We start from the raw sequence: 7,378 nt of genomic DNA, 5'->3' as shown, positions 1-7,378 counted from the left end.
CTGCTTACACAGTCGTACCACTACTGATTTTTAACCGTGCTCCAATTAGGCCTGTGGCTCCACTGTCTCTCGTATTTCCCCTGTTCTCCAACCCTGCCAGTTACAGCTCCGAAGTGGCGTCTGCACAATCCACACTTGTTCCTGTGTTACAGGTGTTCAGTCGGGTCAGTTAATCCCCTGATGTGTGTCCGGCAATGTCGCCTGCTCTGTCCACATTCCCATAACTAGTTATGGGAATGTGGACAGAGCAGGCGACATTGCCGGACACACATCAGGGGATTAACTGACCCGACTGAACACCTGTAACACAGGAACAAGTGTGGATTGTGCAGACGCCACTTCGGAGCTGTAACTGGCTGGGTTGGAGGACAGGGGAAATACGAGTATCACTGATATTTGTATTTCCCCTGTCCTCCAACCCCGGCAGTTACAGCTCCGAAGTGGCGTCTGCACAATCCACACTTGTTCCTGTGTTACAGGTGTTCAGTCCGGTCAGTTAATCCCCTGATGTGTGTCCGGCAATGTCGCCTGCTCTGTCCACATTCCCATAACTAGTGGACAGAGCAGGCGACATTGCCGGACACACATCAGGGGATTAACTGACCCGACTGAACACCTGTAACACAGGAACAAGTGTGGATTGTGCAGACGCCACTTCGGAGCTGTAACTGGCAGGGTTGGAGGACAGGGGAAATACGAGTATCACTGATATTTGTATTTCCCCTGTCCTCCAACCCCGGCAGTTACAGCTCCGAAGTGGCGTCTGCACAATCCACACTTGTTCCTGTGTTACAGGTGTTCAGTCCGGTCAGTTAATCCCCTGATGTGTGTCCGGCAATGTCGCCTGCTCTGTCCACTAGTTATGGGAATGTGGACAGAGCAGGCGACATTGCCGGACACACATCAGGGGATTAACTGACCGGACTGAACACCTGTAACACAGGAACAAGTGTGGATTGTGCAGATGCCACTTCGGAGCTGTAACTGCCGGGGTTGGAGGACAGGGGAAATACGAAAATCAGTGAAGCCACAGGCCTAAGTGGAGCTTGGTTAAAATTAGTAGAAGTCTACAACCGATCTTAAAATTTCTTCAATGCAGCCTCAGCCTGCTCCGTGCTTGTCCCTGGGCTTCAACACAGCCAGTTGTTGCTCGGAAGTGCCGTCTTCACAGAGTAAAACACTAGCTCCTGTGTTTGTGGGGTTCAGTAACGTCAGCTGTTCCCCTGCTGTTTTGATGGCAATCTGTCCTGCTGCCTCCCAATTGACAGCACATCAGGCCTCAGCCTGCTAAGTGCTTGTCCCTGGGCTCCAACATCACCAGTTGCTGCTCATAACTGACTTTGGCACGGGTACTCCCTCCTGCCCAGCTTGGTTCCAGCCCTGCCTGCTGTTTCCGGGAAGTGTCAATGTCAGTTTGCCACACCAAGTTGCCATGTCGTGTTGCGGTTGGGTTAGCCGAGGCTAGGGTGCCAGCAGTTTAGGTGCTTCCTATGTGGACTGCGGGTTCTGGTAAGAAAGGCTTGTTCCGTAGTGCCAGTAGGACAAGCACCCCCTGTAGGACTGTGTGATTCGGTAACTGCGGCCAGCTTGCGGCATGGCAACTTTGCTTTTCAGGGGTAACTTCTGCTACCCCTCCGGGTTCCAGCACCGTCAGCTGGTTCTCGTCAGAGCCTTTGGCCTAGGTGCCTCCATCTCGGTATCCGAGTTCCGGAAACGTCTGCTGGTCCTTGGTAGTGCTTTGTAGCACAGGTACCTCCTGCTTAGTAACCGGGTTCCAGCACCGTCAGCTGGTCCTCGGTTGTGCCATTGGCTCTTATTCCTTCTGCTGCCCCTCCGGGTGCCAGCACTGTCAGCTGGTCCTCGCTATTTCCATTTGCTCTTGCAGCTTATGCTACCCCTCCGGGTTCCAGCACCGTCAGCTGGTTCTCGTCAGAGCCTTTGACCTAGGTGCCTCCATCTCGGTATCCGAGTTCCGGCAACGTCTGCTGGTCCTTGGTAGTGCTTTGTAGCACAGGTACCTCCTGCTTAGTAACCGGGTTCCAGCACCGTCAGCTGGTCCTCGGTTGTGCCATTGGCTCTTGTTCCTTCTGCTGCCCCTCCGGGTGCCAGTACCGTCAGCTGGTTCAAGAGGACAAAGAACAGGAAGACAACCACCAAGATGCAGAACAACAAGAGAGAGAAGACAAAGAAGCATAAAAAAACAAAGCAGAAGAACATTAAGCATAAGACTAATACTCTGAGCAAATGATATTATCTTATTTATAAGCAGAAGAAGACTAAGCAGTGTATGGGGGTGAGTCCGTTCCTCCTCGTGGTGCCCCTGGAAAAGGCCTGCTACTGCAGGCCAAACTGAACGCGGACAAATCCTGTTGTAAATCTTTTGTGACAGGCAGAACGGAAGGTGTAAACTTCTAACTTTTCTAGATAACAACTACAGGAATGCCTGACACAAACAAGAATATGATGAAGAAGAATAGGAAGAAGATGAAGAAGTTGAATATGTAGAATAATAATTGTTGAATAAGAAGAATATGAAGAATGTAAGAAAAGGAAGAAGAAGAATGTAAAAAAAGGAAGTAGAAGAATTTAAAAAAAGGAAGAAGAAGAAGAAGAATGTAAAAAAAGGAATAAGAAGAAGAATGTAAAAAAAGGAAGTAGAAGAATGTAAAAAAGGAAGAAGAAGAAGAATGTAAAAAAAGGAATAAGAAGAAGAAGAAGGTAAAAAAAGGAAGAAGAATGAAGAAGAAAGAAGAAAGAAGAAGAAGACATACATGTCTGGCAAAATATAAATGAGGCTAACATAGTCAATATCTTTGTAACTCCTAACGTCTTTAAAAAAAAGTTTAATTCCTGCTATTCCATTTGATTGGGCTAAACCTCTATGGCTTTAATGTCTCCTCCACCTCCCACAAAACATTCTACAATATTCTTAGTTGTTTTTCTTCATGTAGAATTAACCTACAAGGAAAGAAAGGGTTTTTTTTAATTCCGATATTTTGGCCCCATTGACTTGCATTGGTTCCCGGTATCGGAATCGGCGATACCGATACTTTTTTTTTTTAAGATCGGCCGATCCATTCCGATCCGATATTTTCAAGTATCGGCTGGTATCGCTCAACTCTAGCCACTAGTTAAAGTACAACAAGAGACCTCTAGTGGTACAAAATTGTAAAAGACACGTTCTACGAATGATTATATTTTTAATTTGTATGGTGAACAAAAGTTTAAATAAAAACACGCAATATTAATATATACGGTATTGATATCCAGCATGATCTAGAAAAGTGTGGAATGAAGTCTAAAAACTATCGTTAATAATCACAGATGTAGATAAACTGGTAAAGATTCTACCCAAAACAGCATCTTATATGAGAGACAATTGTGTGGATTATCGGTATTGCCATGAGGTCGGTTGAGGCACTTCTATGAGAACTCTTCCCTCTATAGGTTGCAAGAATGAAGAGTAAGTCACTATAGCTTGCACCCATCCAGGAGGTGCTGGTCACGTTTTTCTGTACAGCTATTTTGGAGGGTGTGACTCCCTCTGCTCTGGCACTGCTCTCCTCCCATGGACCTGCAGGTGTTCTGAGCCAATTCTACTTGCCCATTCAAATTATTGTCTTATAGCCCAGGAGAGACATGTTTGGCCATTAATGTAGGCTTTTTAGCCCGAAAGTGGCATGTACAGTAGGATAGTGAAGGGTTATGATAGGACCCATCAGAGAAGCAGCACCTTGACATGGTTGATGGGCACACATGAATTGGCCAACTTATGTGCTAAGAACCTTTGCTTTTTTTGTAAGCACATCTTGCTGAGGGACAATGCGGTTGGAAGTTATTTCCATTGACACTATATGTCTTGCCACTCGCAGGGTGATATGGGATAAACAAAATGAGGAGCGTAGGAAAAGTTCCAGCACGCAGACTGCAACCCACTTAGCAATGGCACAGACGTAGGCAAAAAAAAGAGGGCAGTACTTAAAAAAAAAAATACATACAAAAATGGTGTATTTATTGGCCCATGTGAACAGGTGGCAATGTTTACTCTCAGAAGAAAGTGAATTTTCATTGTAACTAAACAAGCCTTATCAGGGCTAAAAAATCTATTTAACCCCTTTCTGACATCAGACGTACTATCCCGTCCATGGGACCCGGACCCCTATGCCCATGGACGGGATAGTACAACTAGCGCGATCAGCGGCGCCCACGTGGTGAGCGCTGCTGATCGCGGCCGGGTGTCAGCTGATTATCACAGCTGACACCCAGCACAATGTGTCAGGGGCGGTCACGGACCACCCACGACACGTTAACCCCTTGCACACCGCGATCAAACATGATCGCGGTGTACCGGGGGTTAAAGGGAAGCATCGGCAGGGAGGGGGCTCCCTCCGTGCTTCCCTGAGCCCCCCACAGCAGCGCAATGTGCAGCGCTGCTGCGGGGGTCTCTTTCCCTACAGGCCCCCGAATCCAAGATGGCGACGTGGGTGGCGACAAAGCGCAGGCATGAGGAAGTCTGCAGTAGTGCCTGTGACAGATTCCTGATCTGTCACAGTGATCTGTGATGTGACAGATCAGCGATCTGTCACAGGACAGTGAAGTCCCACCTGGGACTAAGTAATAAAGTTAAAAAAAAAAGAAAAAAAAAAAAAAAAAAAGTGTTAAAATAATTTTTAAAAAATCGCCAAATAAATTAGAAAAAAAAAAATATTCCCCCAATAAATCCATTTTTTGGAAATAAAAAAAAAAAAACCAATAAAAGTACACATATTAGGTATCGCCGCGTCCGTAACGACCCGCCCTATAAAACTTTTCCATTAGTTAACCCCTTTAGCGAACCCCTTAAAAAATAAAAATAAAAAACAAAGCAAAAAATAATGATTTATCATACTGCCAAACAAAAAGTGTAATAACGCGCGATCAAAAAGACTCATAAATATCCATGGTACCGCTGAAAACGTCATCTTTTCCCGCAAAAAACGAGCCACCATACAGCATCATCAGCGAAAAAATAAAAAAGTTATAGCTCGCAGAATAAAGCGATTGAAAAATAATTTTTAATATAAAATTGTTTTCATTGCATAAAACCACCAAAAGAAAAAAAAATTACCTAAATGAGGTATCGCTGTAACCGTACTGACCCGAAGAATAAAACCGCCTTATCAATTTTACAGCATGCGGAACGGTGTAAACGCACCCCCCCAAAAGAAATTCATGAAACACTGGTTTTTGTTCATTCTGCGTCCCAAAAATCGGAATAAAAAACGATCAAAAAATGTCACGTGCCCGAAAATGGTACCAATAAAAACGTCAACTTGTCCCGCAAAAAATAAGACCTCACATGACTCGGTGGGTCAAAATATGGAAAAATTATAGCTCTCAATATGTGCTGATGCAAAAACTATTTTTACAATAAAAAGCGTCTTTTAGCGTGCAACAGCTGCCAAACATAAAAACCGCCATAAATAGTAAATCAAACCCCCCGTTATCACCCCCTTAGTTAGGGAAAAATAATAAACTTAAAAGAAAATGTATTTATTTCCATTTTCCCATTAGGGTTAGGTCCAGGGCTAGGGTTAGGGCTGAGATTAGGGTTAGGGGTGTGTTGGCGTTAGGGTTGGAGTTAGAATTGGGGGGTTTCCACTGTTTGGGCACATCAGGGGCTCTCCAAATGCAACATGGCGTCTGATCTCAGTTCCAGCCAATTCTGAGTTGAAAAAGTCAAATGGTGCTCCTTCCCTTCCAAGCTCTGCCATGCGCCCAAACAGTGTTTTACCCCCACATGTAGGGTATCAGCCTACTCAGGACAAATTGCAAAACAACTTTTGGGGTCCAATTTCTCCTGTTACCCTTAGGAAAATAAAAAATTGGGGGCAAAAATATCATTTTTGTGGAAAAAAATGATTATTTTATTTTCACGTCCGAGCGTTATAAACTTCTGTGAAGCACTTGGGGGTTCAAAGTGCTCACCACACATCTAGATAAGTTCCGTGGGGGGTCTAGTGTCCAAAATGGGGTCACTTGTGGGGAGTTTCAATAGTTTAGGTACATCAGAGGCTCTCCAAACGCACATGACACCCGCAGACCATTCCATCAAAGTCTGCATTCCAAAACGTCACTACTTCCCTTCCGAGCCCCGACGTGTGTCCATACAGTAGTTTTCTCCCACATATGGGGTGTCAGCGTACTCAGGACAAATTGGACAACTTTTGGGGTCCAATTTCTCCTGTTACCCTTGGGAAAATAAAAAAAATTGGGGACTAATTGATCATGTTTGTGGAAAAAATACAATTTTTTATTTTCATGCCCGGGCATTATAAACTTCTGTGAAGCCCTCTGTGAAGCGCGCGTTTCAATTCACCAAAAAACTTTGCCTATTATTCTTATCATTTCTATGGTTTTGTCGTCCTTCTGTAAAGATGAAATAACACAATTTATTACTGTGCCAACTCAGACCACCCTCTGACACAGACTGCAGGGGTAGCCTAGCATCACACAGGATAGGACTAGATACACGGCTCAGCAGTCAGTAACTCACAGGATAGGATTAGATACACGGCTCAGCACACAGTATCACAGAATAGTATTAGATACACGGCTCAGCAGACAGTGTCACACAGAATAGGATTAGATACACGGCTCAGCAGTCAGTATCACACAGGATAGGATTAGATACACAGCTCAGCAGTCAGTAACACACAGGATAGGATTAGATACACGGCTCAGCAGTCAGTATCACACAGGATAGTATTAGATACGCAGCTCAGCACACAGTATCACAGAATAGTATTAGATACACGGCTCAGCAGACAGTGTCACACAGAATAGGATTAGATACACGGCTCAGCAGTCAGTATCACACAGGATAGGATTAGATACACAGCTCAGCAGTCAGTATCACAAAGGATAGGAATAGATACACGACTCAGCAGACAGTATCACAAAGGATAGGAATAGATACACGACTCAGCAGACAGTATCACACAGGATAGTATTAAATACACAGCTCAGCAGACAGTATCACACAGAATAGGATTACATACACGGCTCAGCAGTCAGTATCACACAGGATAGGATTAGATACAAGGCTCAGCAGTATCACACAGGAGAGGATTAGACACATGGCTCAGCAGTCAATATCACACAGGATAGGATTAGATACGCAGCTCAGCAGTCAGTATCACACAGGATAGGATTAGATACACGGCTGAGCAGTCAGTAACATACGATAGGATTAGATACACAGGTCAGCAGAAAGTATCACACAGGAGAGGATTAGGTACACAGCTCAGCAGACATTATCACACAGGATAGGGTTAGATATAAAGGCTCTTGAATGAGTTGAAAATAAAATACTATCAATACTTGGGTAATCGTCTAG

The sequence above is a fragment of the Dendrobates tinctorius genome, unplaced genomic scaffold, assembly GCF_039654945.1.
Source record: "Dendrobates tinctorius isolate UK_male_01 unplaced genomic scaffold, ASM3965494v1 ptg000016l, whole genome shotgun sequence".
Lineage (NCBI taxonomy): Eukaryota > Metazoa > Chordata > Amphibia > Anura > Dendrobatidae > Dendrobates > Dendrobates tinctorius.
This window is presented reverse-complemented; position numbering follows the sequence as displayed.